General features: G+C 35.0%; 1 long non-coding RNA gene across 3 annotated transcripts in view; it reads left to right on the forward strand.

Annotated features, from left to right (window-relative positions):
- Nucleotides 1–5055: 5055 nt before the first annotated feature.
- LOC308191730 overlaps nt 5056–15100 on the forward strand; it is a 126885-nt gene continuing 116840 nt past the window's right edge. For all 3 annotated transcript variants that reach the window (XR_013948232.1, XR_013948233.1, XR_013948234.1), the window contains exon 1: nt 5056–6807. This is a non-coding gene — a long non-coding RNA (uncharacterized lncRNA). The remainder of the gene's footprint in view (nt 6808–15100) is intronic.

The following is a 15100-nucleotide window of genomic DNA, read 5'->3' on the forward strand; positions in this document are numbered from 1 at the left end:
TTAAGAAATAGGACAGTGAGTCATGCTATTATAGTAATCCACTGAAGAGTTTCCATTGAATAAGAAAATCCAACACATCAGTTAAGAAAAGATGCTGGAATTACAGTAAAAATCCTGTTGTCCCAAGAGGCTCTTGAAAAAGGCCAAAACTTTTTCAACTCTTGAAAAAGGCCAAAATAAGGATGGATGAACTAATAACTCTTTCTTCAGGGAGAATGAGATGCTAAGACTCTTTACCGAAGTGTAATTAACTGCTCCATTTGATCTGTGATATCTTAAAAGTCATTCATACCTTAGGTTTGTTAGTTTGTTTGTTTCAAAACAATGTGCCACTTTGCCACTCGGGAACAAAATGAGGGTTTTTATCAGTGGTGTAAACAAGATGCTCTTCCAAGAGTTATTTCAAAACAGTGTGCTCCCTTGTCTTACCAGATAATTTTTTCTTCTGACTTTTTAAAATTTCTCCTACACAGTTCTGTTCAATATATTCACCACATGTGCTCCGCTTCTTTGTTTGTTACCAATTCCTTCCCTACAGCCTTCTTTCTTTCTTCCTAACAGAAAATTCCAGCAAACAAACAAATAAACAAAAACCCATTGACTCTGACTTTTTTTTTTTTTTCACATAAGCTTTGTTTTTCAGACCTCTTTGAAGGAATCATGAACACTGTCTTCCTTAGTAACTTTTACTGGAGATTTCCTCTTCTTTTCTCACTGCAGTATTCCCAAATATCTATGTCTCAGTTCTCCAGCAAGCAACACTAGAAGTAAATGTGTGATAAATGTTTTGTGGAAGAAGAAATTTCATTTTATATATTTAGTGTTTTATTTTTAATAAAACCAGAATGACTACTATGTTCCTCTGATTTTTATATATATTATTTTATTTTATTTTATTTTATTTTATTTATTTTATTTTATTTTATTTTATTTTATTTTATTTTATTTTATTTTATTTTATTTTATTTTATTTTATTATTTTATTTTATTTTATTTTATTTTATTTTATTTTATTTTATTTTATTTTATTTTATTTTATTTTATTATTTTATTTTATTTTATTATTTTATTTTATTTTATTATTTATTTTATTTTATATATTTTTATTATTTTTTTTTTTCACAAAAGAGAAGTCTTCCTACCTTATAGAATTAGAATCAAAGTAAATTGGTTTCTATGTGAATAGAGTATGTAAAGCAAACACTATGAGGGCACACAATATTTGACAATTTACCCACTGACATGAGAGAACAAGGGCATCAACTTCTGGTAGCTGAGCATGCCATTTAATAGGACAATTCTGATGCATGTTGAGCTGCTACACAGTTACCACAGGTACACCACATCAACAAATTTGGCTATGGACGTAGAGTTAAAACAAACAGCAAAAAAAAGCAAACCTACACCTGTGAACACCTATTGAACAATAAATAAAAAAAATTCAGTCTGGATGGAAATGTACCTTCTGATGAAAAATAAATTAATGATTATACTTTTTTTTTTTAAATGTGTTTCCTTAACCTGGATATATTTAATAACACTGATGCATTATTACAAATACATTGCTAACTAAGTCTTCATTCTTGTTTACATTCCACATTCAGGACGGTTTGAAGTCCTGATGAAAACAATACACTTGCATATTGAAAAAATTATTACAGGAACACCTGAAAATCAAATTAAACTTTCAAAAATCCACTGACTTTAATAATCTAAGTGAAACAAATACATTGTCCACTTTGTATTCTCAATAATACAAGCAGAAAGATATTACGTAGCAATCTTTATAAAGAGTTTTAACTTTGTGCAAGTTTTTTGTTTCCTCAAGGTAAAGACATGAAAAATGAACTCAGGACTGCTATTTCACTGATAATTTTAGTTGTTTGATTTCCAGGTGCAAAGGTGTCTTTAGAGGTCTACACCTAAAAAAATAAACCCTTGTCTTTTTTATAGTCAGTGGGGAGAACGATACTCTTGTAAACAGCAACTCAACTCATCATAATGTAGACATCTAAAATAAGTAAGGTGATTCACATTCTTTTAAGGTCTGTTTCTCTCCACTGAGAACAAAGAGAGCATATGTTATCCACTTCTGATGTCAATGTAGATACTATATAATGGTATCTTCTGACTGATCAAATTTGCCTCCACTTTATATCTTCCAGAATTTCCTTCTGCAGGGTCTTCTGTTCTTAAAGCTGCAATTCCTGAAATTTCAGAAAATCTACCTCCAGTTAAAAGGATGTTTGTCACAAGCAAAATTGATGGGCTAATTTTTCATACTCTACTTTCATTGAATTACTGATAAAACTACTTTAATTGAAAAGTCCTACCTTTCCATTTATTTATCTATAGATTTTCATTGTAAAGTAGATTTTATTAACATGGGAAGGGTGTTAGTTTTGGAGGCTGATAGTTAAATTGAGAGATTTCTTTTATATTTATGATATGGTAGGATGCTAACCTAAGTCGTAGAAATTCTTTCATCAGTTAGAAGATCTTTTTAATACAGACGTACAATGAACCCACTAAAAACATTTATTATGTCTCAAGTATGCCTGAAATGTACTGAGTACAACTTTGCTCCACGTATATTAAATAATAAACATAATAAACAAAAAGGTGTTTGTCAATTTTTAAATAGTTCTGTAAGACCAACTTCAGAATTTATAGGATTTGTTACAAGATTGACTTTAGCAACACATACTTGTGTGAAAATTGACATCTCTCTCTATCTCTCTCCAATTCATTATTGAAAAGTGCCTAATTTTCAAGAAAAAAGGCAACGTTCTGGCTTCAAAAAATAGTCATCTATTAGTATCAGAGCAGACATTCAGCATTTTGCTCAGGAGTGAAAGATCACACATTAAAGTTATTTGTCAGCTTCAGAAATGTCGTTCAATCACTTAAGAGCTTTGTGGATTTTAAGTCCATAACATATATTGCACAGTCACCTAATTCTGGATCAATCAAATTAATTCGTGTGTCACTGAATAGCTCATTTAAAATAGTTGTCTAGGCTTACTTTATAGTCAATGAGAGAGATGGATATCTTGAGAGAGCCATTAATCTTAGGTATCATTTTAAAAATAAGATGGATTCCCCCTCTTGGGGGACCTGTTCACTGCATACAAAGAAAACTTATGCTAGACACCTAAAACTCTGTGAGATTGAAGTGGTGATTCAGTGTGTGTAAAAATATGCAACCAATGGCATCTGAAATAGCTTGGGATATACAAGTTGTCTGCCCGAATCCATAAGATTTGATATAGAATTTACAGAACCTGCACCCTTGCAGAGCAGGAGTTTAAGGCCATACCAGATAACACAGGAGGATTCAACAGGCACTAGATGTTAATGTTTAGACCATATGGATAATTCCAAAGACTTTAGCCATGTCAGAGTATCTTCATTCAGAGAAAGAGGTTTTAGATGGAAAGACTATAGTTACACCTATGCTTCTCTTTTCCCAAGTAGCTTAAAAACAGCGTTGACTTAATAACCTGTTAAGGAATAAAGCTTTCTAACTAGACTGTAATCTCTTCAGAAATGTGTACATGTGTGTTTGGGGAGATAGGGGAAAGAGTTCCAAGTCTTCTTCTGTTGAAGCAGGGATAAGGAAGAATTTAACTACCTTAACTTAACCAGTTCATTTTGTCACTCTCATTCTCTTTCCAGTAAATAATCCCCCTCCCCCATCTTAATATCTATTCCTATTAAGCAAATTTCCAGGTATGATTCATTTATCTTCAAATTTTATCCTTAATCCCATCCTTTATCCTTTCAAACAGTCCCTTAAGACAAATGTCTTCCTGGGCTAACAGGAAACGAAAAGCGAGGAATCAAGAAGAATTTATTGAAAGGTTTCATGTCTCATCAAATTTATATCTTAATAAAAGTTTTTTTAGATTTTTTTTTTTTGTGTGTCTCACATTTACATTTTGACTTGCTTTCATGATGTCTTTTGCTGATATCATATAAAGGTTCATCTCATGAAGCAATCTAATATGTAAGTCTTTAGGCTAAATATAGTTATGTCAGCTGCATCTAAGAGAGACAGTTAAGCATCTATAGGTTGATTCCAACTGAGTGTCTAAGACTGTCAGAAAGAATTACCCTCAGGAAGCAGCTTTCTTTCCATTGGCTACATGGAGAACCTTAATAATTTAACTATCAGGTGAGCTAAATCCTGTCCATAGTGACTTTTTTGCAACTGTTAATTCTTCACGTGTTTCTACTTGTAACTTCAAGACATCTGTTATCAGTCTAATGTGTGAAGTGAAATATTTAAATCAGTTTCCAAGCTTCTTCATTTATTGCAGTCCTGTGCACCTCAGAAGTTTCCAAAGATTTTATCAGTTGATAGTTCTTGCCCCTAGCCTTCCATGCAGTTCAACTTTTTCAGAAGACCTTTTCCATCTTCTTTTGATATCTTCCAAATACAATCTTGACATCACACAAACAAATTAAAAACCATTCCACAACATTCTCTACTACATATGGAAATGCACGAAGGAAAAGTGTTTTTACTGGATGACTGCTTTGACTGTTTTGACTACCTTTAGACAGTACAGCTAGCTATTTGGAAACATCTGGATGGGAAACTTTTTCAAATTCAGTGCACTCATTACAAATACTGAATGGTCTTCCTTTTGAAAGGAAGGCAAAGGACAGGAAATTCATGTGTTGATGATTCCAAATGGCTCAAACTGACACAGTTGTGCATAACATTACCACCTAACCAAATTATGCTTTTTTATATACCAAAGCAGGACACATCAATTAAAAAAAAAAACAAAAACAAGCAAACAAACAAACAAACAAACAAACAAAAAACAAAAACAAACAAACAAAAAAAAACCAAAAAAAACAAATGTAAAGAAGTAGATTTTGCTAATCTGGTATTTTCACAGCGTTGAATATGGAATTTTTAAAAAATAGACTAGAAATACAAAATGGAAAACTTCTTGGATTACATCATTGCAGATAAGTACAAGTAAAACAGCACACATTTGTCATATGAATGCTAATTGAAACTCTGATCACAAACAAATGACAAAAAAGAAATTGAGGACTTGTTATTAGTTCCTGAAGAGACAAAATAATTAATGGATTTAATTTAAGCCTAGTGAATAATTTGAAAAAAACACACACACATAAATCTATAGGAATTCATGTGTTCTTATTGATATATGTATCTAAGAGGATTATTATAGATGTTATCAGTAGAATCATAGCATCAATACCCAGATGGTGGATTTTCTACTCTGAATAAAACTTTTTTTTTTTTGGGGGGGGGGGGGGGGTGTTTGCTATTGCATATTGCATTTTAAGCAACATAATATACTTTTTTTCTTGATTAATATATAATGAATTTTGCTTTGTAACTTAGCACCTCCTACATCAACAGCCATATGTAGCTACTATACCAGATTTATCATCATCTTGACTATGATGATGCCCACTAATGGACTAATACAAAACACAGTATTATTGCACTCCTCCAAAGCCTGGTCACCCTAGGAGAAAGTTTGAAAATGTACAAGGCTGTATCAGAGTCAGAAGGATGACAGGAGATACAGCATTGCAGGGAAAAGCTGTCTTTGGATCTACAGGTGAGCTACACAATTCAAAGTTAGTGTTTAGAACAAAGAAACCCTCTTGTGAAGGGAAATCTGATTTTTTATTGTGCAGTTAGTCCAAAGGGAGAAATCAGATGGATTTTTTTTCTCTGGAAGTAACTATCTCTTGCCAGTGAGTTTTCAGTGAGGGAGCCAGACGTTCGTAGCCTGACTGTCTCACCTCTGTGCCTGGGAAGATCATTAAACAGATCCTCCTGAAAACAGTGTTAAGGCACATGCAGGACAAGGAGGTGATTTGAGACAGCCAGCATGACATCATCAAGGGCAAATCATGCCTGACCAATCTGTTAGCCTTCTATGATGGAGTAATAGTATCAGTTGTCAAGGGAAGACTGACTGATGTCATATACCTGGACTTCTGTAGGGCCTTTGACATGGTCCCACACATCTTTATCTCTAAATTGGAGAGAGAGGGACTGGAAGGGTGGACCATTCGGTGGGTAAGGAATTGGTTGGATGGCTGCACCCAGAGAGTTGCGGTCAATGGCTCGATGTCCAAGTAGAGGCCAGTGACAAGTGCTGTCCCTCATAGGTCTGTCTTGGGACCAGTGCTGTTTATTATCTTTAATAAAGATAATACTGTTTATAATGCTGTTTAATATCTTTATCGACAACATAGACAATGGGATCAAGTACACCCTCAGCAAGTTTGCAGACAGCACCAAGCTGAGTGGTAGAGGTGACACAACAGAAGGAAGGGATGCCATCCAAAGGGACCTGGACAAGCTAGAAAAGTGGGCCCATGTGAACCCTATAAGGTTCAACAAATCCATGTGCACGGTGCAGCACCTGGGTTAGGGCAATCCCAGACATGAATACAGACTGGGAGAAGAACTCATTGAGAGTAACCCTGCAGAGAGGGACTTAAGGGGCTCTTGGGTATGAAAAGCTCTACAAGAGCCAGCAGTGTGCACTTGCATCCCAGAACGCTGATGATGTCCTGGGTTGCTTCAACAGAGGTGTGGCCAGCAGGTCAAAGGAGGTGATTGTCCCTCTCTACTCTGCCTTTGTGAGGCACCACTTGGAGTACTGTGTCCAGATCTGGAGCCCCCAGCACAAGAAATATGTGGATCTTTTTAGAGTGGGTCCAGAGGAGGGCCATGAAAATGATCTCCTATGATCACCTCTCCTATGAAGAAAGACTGAGAGAACTGGGGATGCTGAGGTGAGGAGAGGTGAGGAGAGGAGGGGAGAAAGATTTGCATCGCTGCCCATGGCGGGGGGGGGTAGAATTATAATTCTATGATGCTATGATGTTATGGTTCAATGATTCTATGTAGGCAACTACAGAGATAGTAGGTGAACCCCTGGGTAATTATTCTGACTGTAGATGTCCCTGTGTCATGTGAGGTGGAACTTGGCTAATGTGAACTGCCTGAAGGACAATGTGAAGTACACATCTTCAAAGGATTATTTAGATCTCTGTTGGGTACTTAAAAATCTTTAATGTCATTGAACTCTGTGTTTCACAGAACAATTAATTATTTCAAATAGCAGGTTACAAACAAGTAATTCTTTCTTATCACTCTCCTCTGATTTACGTGCATTTGTAAAGTATGATATAGGAAAGCATTTGTTCTGTTTGTTTGTTTGTTTTTAACAAAGTATTTGGTTACTTCTACATATTTATATGGGATAATAGAAGATAGAAGTATCCTTAGCATTGCAGCAGATGCTGTCATTTGTATTAAGCTTTGGGACTTTCTCTGATTTGAGAAAGGTCCAGTGTGACTGAAAAATTGAATTATATATTATGGTTTTCTCTCTGGCACATTAGGTAATACGTCGTGGTTACAAGAGCCAGGCTACTGAACAAAGAGATGAGTGAGATTTTTGGACTCAGGTTATATATTTTACAGAAGGTAGAGGAGCAAGTTGAATGACAGATCTAACATATTTGGTGTTTCTCACCTTACAGAGAAGACACTTTTTAGAGTTCTGTCCCAGCTAAAATTTTGTAAAGGGTGGTGCTTCACATGAAAACACAGACAAGCTACAAAGGAGCTAACAATAGTGTTTGGAAATAGCAGCATATAGCTGCTAAACTGTGTTCAGTGAAAATAAAAAAGATAGATGTAGATCACTGTTGTCATATAAGTGAGTTGCAAATCCTAAATATTGTGTCTTCCTGTGTTTTAGTGGGATAGATGGGTTTAATAATCTTAAAACTGTAGGGATATATTCGCATATGTATGATAGTATCACATTGCTAGTGATTAAACTTGAGCAAATAACAAAGACTTCAGTGTATTCTCATAGTAGATTATTATACTATATAATTAACATTTTAGTAATTGGCTAAAATATTCTTTTAATAGAAATAAACCTATACAATTAAGTGGGTGAAATTCAGTCTACCTAATTTAAACATATAATTTATACCAAACTTTTAGGTGCCTCTTAGGTCAGTGCCACTGAAAGAAAATTTTTCAGTTGTCAAGAGGAAGAAGTATGTCTGGTGAAGATGTAAATTTAGGAAAGGAAGTTACCCTTTGGAGACCTCCAAGAAATCTGATTATGGGGAATATATAAGCAAAGAATCCTATATAAAGGTTCTCAAAGTTTAAAAGTGTTTTGGGTAGATAAGCTGAAGAAACAGATCATACACTGAATATTTACTGCCTTCTCTGGCACAGGAAGAAGAATAAATGCTGGTTACCCTGAAAGTTTTTGACTCCCTCTTGGAGTTCTAGGAAGAAATATCAAGAAAGTTGTAGGTTAGTTTCTTCCTTAAGGTATTTCCACTGTGGTCCTCTTCAAGTTGTTCATTGCTCAGGATGTGTAATTGTCCTAGTAATGAAATCTAGTCCATAGTGGTTAAATTTATAGATGTAACCTTACAAGACAATGTGAAACACCTCTCTGGGAGAAGTATAAACTACTGAGTTCCTATGAAAACTTCATTCACAATAATTCCTGTGCCAGAGCTGCTATCAGTAAAAAATCATATGTTGTGATGTAATGACCACACAGACACCAGAGTTCTTTCAGGATCAGTAACTGCTACTTCTTTACTGATGACATAACTTCATTCTCTCTTAGTGAGGGCCTAACTTCATCTCTCATATTGAGGGCATAACTTCATTATCCATGTTGCATCCCATATTGAGGACAGGCTCCCTTCTTATACCCTTCTCCCCACAACAGTACTTTTCCACTAACTATTCATTGGTCAAACAACTTTGTCTGGCAACCAGCAAACCCCCAGCAACTTCCATGCCTTAATGGCTGGAGAACAAGAACCTGAGACAGCAAGGTGTCTCCTGAATCACCCTTCTTTGTTCCCTCTAAACTCTTTACATTCCTGATGGCCTCATCGTTAAGAGTCTGATGTTATCACCAGACATGGGGCTTGTCAACCCCCATGGCCACACTCCCACAATATGTGGAATTTTATAGTATTTGGAAATGAGAGAAACAGATTGAAGAGCATCAAAATACAATATTTTTATTAATTCTATTTTTATTTGATACGGAGAACCACTACACAATAAAGGAAAGATTGAAGCACTTGATTCGTGGCACACTGAATGGATTCAGATACTACAAAGTTTAACATTTTACTACTGATGTAGACTTGTGACACATTTTAGAAAATTCTGAAATACTGAAATTTTTTTCTTTCTGTTCTGGAAAAATCAATTGTCAGCATAATGAAGTTTGATATAATGAAGGATTTTGAGTCAATTTGTCATCTGGTCTTGAAGCATATATAATCACAAAGATAGATCAAAAGATAACAAATATCATATCCTTCAATAACACATTAATTCAGTAATTATTTCTATTTATTTTTTATTTAAATGATACTCCACTTTCAACTGCAAATCAGAATTAACCTAACCACCTTTTACTAAATGCTCACTTCTGGGAAGGAAAAAATAATAATAAAAATAAAAAAGCTACATTATAAAAAGTAAATATATAGCACAATCAACTTTTGTACATTACATTTCTTTATGTAATGATATATTTTTTAAAAGAAAGGTGGAAAAATTAAATGGGAATTCCAAAGAGATTGAGTAAAAAGAGAGGAAATGTCCATGGCTCGTTCTATGATATCAGTGTAAGAGGAGCTGTTGAAATTTAATGCATTAGAGATGGATCACTCTCCATGGGCTTTCTGCAGTCAGTCACTTTAACTTTTTCTACCATCTGCATCAGTTATTATTGCACATCCCTTTTCTTTCTTCCCAAACTTTTGTCACTTTTAGTACAGAAAGCTATAACAAGCAAATTCTAAGTAGTAGGTTCTTCATATATATGCCCTTTTTTATTATTGTCTTTCGCTGATTTCAGCGAAAACGTTGGTTGTCTTGAAAGTAATCAGCCTTTTTTTTTTTTATTATTAAGATTTTTTTATTATTTTTCTTTACCTAAAAAGCCAATCTTTATAAAGCACTTGGGATGCATATTGGAATGCACTGAGTTGAGAGGTAGCGCACGTTGCTGTCAACTTACAAACTTGACACACAAAGATTGGTCCTTTGAGCTCATTGTATTGACATCAAATGCTTCATTGGGGTACTAGAAATAACATCTCCAAGATGCACATAAAGGACTTAAAATTATTCTAGTTGTTCTGATCAGTGACCAAAAGTGGAGGGAAAGTACAATGAAAATGCAGTGCTTTCTGCTGAAGGAAGCGTCACTTGCATCCATGAGTACAATTCTCCTTTCACATAATAACAGTTATAGAGAATGTGAACATGACTGTTTGTGACAGGGCTCTGGGTCCAACTGTCTAAACACTGCAGTCATGTCAATGGTATGCAGACTGTAACTGAACACAGTACTTCCGTTCTCCTGGCCAGGCAGAGATAGAGATGAAGATTATAATATACTGAGGTCATAAGGAAATAGGAGACACATCATAATGGACAGGTATTAAATTTCAGGCTTTAAAGCCTGAAAGCTTTAGGCTACAGGCTTTAAATTTCTTCTTCCATGATGTCTGGACATTCTTCCAGCATGTTGGATGCTCATCTTCTGAAAAATTACCTCTTACTTCCAGGAGACTTGCTTGCTTCTGGTTCCTTTTGGCATTGATTTCAGATTCCATATCTGACAGCAGTATCAGTTGTCAATGTCTCCCAACAAACAAAATATGCATCTAGGTAGGCCCCTTTAGTGCAACACCTCACAGTTGATGATAGTGGCTCTACTGCATCAGAAATTACCCTGGAAATAGCTCATTCTTTCAGATTAGACAGGCATCTTTAAGGATGTTCCAAAAGATTTTACTGAAACGTAGGACTCAAAATCTATAATGAAGAGCTGTTGACAAAAATATCACTGCCTAAAAAGTGTGGTCTGTGCATTGATGCTCACCTGTCTGTTCAGGCCAAGAGTTGTCAAATAGTCCCAGATCCCAACCACTTCTACATAATCAGGTTGTTGTTGTTGTTGTTGTCATTTGTTTGTTTGTTTTCCTGATGATGTTTTCCTACAGCAAACACAGTTTTGTATGACTTTTCTCCTGTACTAATGCACATGTATACATGTATATACATGTATATTGTACATATGGAAAACTTTGTGTTTCTACCCATGTAGAATCTAACAGCCCATTAATTCTCCACTCCTCTGCTCCTTTCCCTGTCCTTCCTGAACATCTGCTCTTCTCTGCTCTACCACAGACAGGAGCATTTAAATGGCAATACATTTCATACTAAGGTAAAGACAAGTAACTCCTGTCAGTAAAGGTGTTATAATTTCTTCTCTATAAACTGCTCACTAGAACTACTTGTTTTAGTGGTCCCTGCATAGCTTTCATTGTAAAAGAAAATGATCCACAGACATGAGGATTGTCTTTAAAACACATAGAAATATACATTTCAGTCTAAATAGTCTAATATTTATTAGCCTTTCCTTCATGACTATTTGAAGCTAGGATTCAAAGTTTTAAATGGCCAAATGTACTTTTAGTTTATATTTAAAGAAAAATCAGTATTGATGATTTTTCCTGGTTCGTTTTTTAGTAATTTCATGATTATTTCACCAAAAATATATAAATACTCCATAGATCAAAGGACACCACTTTACCTTTTTCCAAGGAAGTCTTTGACTCAGTAAAACAGTTTCTGAAGAGGCATCCATCTAAATACATGACTCATGTATTCCTGACTTGTCAGTGATCTAACTTCTATAGGAAATGTGACGCATATTTCCATATTGTATATCCAGTAATTTGATTGCTAGGCAACTCTGTTGTGGTTTGAAGCTATACGTTCATATTCTTTCTAGATGAAGACAAGCTCTTGTCTTCATCTTGTTATGAGGTCCACAACTTCGTCTATGAAAGAAGCAGTCTCATTACTTTGCAGATATGACAACATTATTCTACAAATCAGTTGGGCATTGCTCCTCTTGGATGGGGGAGGTTTGAGAAGGGGGAAGAGGCTATGGGATATCAGTTGCTATGCAATATCTTGCCCTGGCTTTCAGCTACTTCTCTGAAATCTCCAATTATACCTGTCAACCCTGTATGAATGTCTCAGATACCCTACAACATTTCAGATAGACCCAGATGAAAGCTGAGGTATTTGGCTCAGCAGATGGATGGATTCATCTGGTCAAGGACAACAGCAAAACGCTTGGAGAAAAGAAGAGTTAGCATGTCTCATGCATTTGAGAAAATTTAGCTAGTTTCTTCCTGGCATTAGAATCTCAAATTTTGTGTAAATATCATTTTTTACACTTTGTGTTTATTATATGTCTGTATGAACTTTCAGCTAGATACCCTTGATGAGAGAGAGCAGAATATTTGAAAAACCGTACCATAGGTTTAAAAATGTTGGCCCCTAAATTGGCTATTCCTTCAGGTTTTATAATACATTCTTTAAGCTTTCAGATCCAGATAACACTCTTTTTCTCCCCTCCTCAGCCATAAATGTCAAAGAAAAAAACCTTTCACTTTCTATTAATAAAGCCAAATTGTGTCTATTTTATCATCAGATTTTTGCTTTAAACCATGGATCTTCTATAACTGATATGAAGCTATTGGGATATGGATAATTAGGGTTCTGTATTAATCACTGTTGGCAAGCTGCAGCAATGATTAAGGGAAAAAATGGCTAATTTCACAGTTTATCTATGGCATAAAATTCTCAAAAAGGGTCATTTATGTTGCTGAAAAGATTCCTAGCTATTTTAATTTTTGTTTCAGTGCAACAATGTAATAAGAAAGATTAATACTGGCTCTCAAATGGACTGTAACTTATTCTTTTAATTAAAAAAATAAATACAGAATATTACATAACTCAATTATTGAAAAAAAATATATATTATTGGGTGAAAAGCAGATCTATACAGAATTCTTGCTGTTTGCTACCAGTCCTGCAACTGAAAAACAACTACTTAATGTTTAATAGACCCAATATGTGTAATGAAGTTTATGTCTTGGACTTTCCTTTTTTCTTCTCCCCAAAGTAGGAACAACGTCTAAATAACCTGTTTCTGCTAAAAAAAGCTGGACTCTTGTGGTGGGACTTGTGGAATCCTGTGTGTCTTCCTGAATTTTGTTGTTGTTGTTGTCTGTTTTTTTTTTTTTTTAATCACATATTTCATGCATACTTTATGAAGCCAGTTGCTGAATGCAATTGGCTCTATTTGATATAAGGAGTTCTTCTGCCCCCTGTCATTGCTGCAGAAGAACCTTTTTTTTTCTTTTTTTTTTTTTAACATTGATTGCAATTTGCTTCTTTATTATAGCATCCTTCAAGAAGACAAATATTACAGCTCAGTTTAGGAGAAGATATTCAGCAGTAGCTGTATAAGTGGCTGAAGTGCTGAACATCTTCCTGCCAAATAAATGCAGTCTTACTGTCAGAGTGGTTCTAGTCTGAAGGGCCATTCATGACAAGATTTTAGAAAAAAACTAGAGATTTCATGATCTCAACCCTGAAATCATCTGTTCATGCCTAGGAGAGCTCTATGAAATCTGGGTGCTACCCGTTGTCACAGCCGCCCTGTAATAACAAAAGGATTAAATCCGACAAGAGAGGAAAATGGGAACTCTGCTTCTGTTGTAATTCCTCTACCTCCAACCAAATCCTCAAACATTCTAGCATCTTGTTTAAGCAAGAGAATAAGAATATAGGAGTGTAGAAAAGGGAAAAAAAAAATAAGATTCATGGGGGGAAAACACCTTCACAAGATAACAAGTTTCAAGAAAATGACTCTGCTCTCTAGATGTAAATAAATGTATCTAGTGCTAGAACAGATTAGTCAAAACTGTCTTAAACATACCCATTAAAATCTGTTAAAACCCCATGCGCAACTTTCCGTTATGTTATGTCCATCTGAGGTACTGCACTCTTGGACAAAGTGATTTTCGATTATAACTTATTCCCCAAAACTGTCAACTATATTGGTCAGAACTCGGTCCCTATATATTGGTCCCTACTTCAGCTTTGTTGCCTGTTAAAAGGCAGTATAGAGTGAAAATACAGACAAACCACACAGAAAAAAATAACTACGGCACAAAACCCTTTATTAGTAATGAAATGTTGAATTTTTCAGCTGAGTACAAAAGTTGTGTTTCAAATTGTATGATGATTTATTTATATTTTTGGTTTTATTTTTATTGATAGGACAAGATTAGTACAAAAGGTTGCTTCTACGGAGTACACAGAGAAAAATACAATTCATAAAATCATTCATTAACGATTTTGTCATTTCACTGTAGCTCTTATTCCTTAACATTTAAAATCAAAGTTTTATTTTGTTAATAAATACATACAGGAATACAAGCTATACACCAGCTTACATGCAAAGCTATATATCTAAGCCAGTGGTTTAAGCACAAAACAAGAGAGACAGAAGACGTCATTAGTGATGTATTTTGTCCCTGTTCAACAAGCTCTTCCAGTACCTAGTACAACCAATTATCTAATCCGTGGTCTCCATGAAAGGACTTACAAATCATGAGATTTATCTCATGTAACTTAACCACCGATTAATTAAATCCTCCTTTAAAGTCAGAGGAAAAAGATAAACAGTAAGAAGGTGCCTCTATCTGTTTGTTGACCAGCTAAGGAGACCAGATGATTGGCTTACACTGCCTGACTTTCTGGCAGCACTGGGTGAGTTAAATCCAGCACATGTTAAATGCACATGGAAATTATGATCAGCTTCTACCAGCTTTGAGGCCAAACGTTTTGTTAAAATATTTCCAACTGACAGCACAGCGACAAATTATAGCAGTAAACCAAGTTCTTGCATACCAAGTTTATATTGCATAAGAAGTGTGTGGGATATATAGGATGGATATCTAGGACACAGGCAGTTATCAGTTCCAAATTCCTCCACAACAAACAGCACCAGCAAAAGGACTAATACTGAAACAAAACTAAGGACAACAAAAGTAACAACAAAAGGAAGAGAAAATGAGATCCTGTGTGAACATAGGAAAACTGCTGTATGGTCAGTAATATAGATGGCAACACAATAACACA

The sequence above is a fragment of the Anser brachyrhynchus genome (genome assembly GCF_964034855.1).
Source record: "Anser brachyrhynchus genome assembly, chromosome: 1".
Taxonomy (NCBI): domain Eukaryota; kingdom Metazoa; phylum Chordata; class Aves; order Anseriformes; family Anatidae; genus Anser; species Anser brachyrhynchus.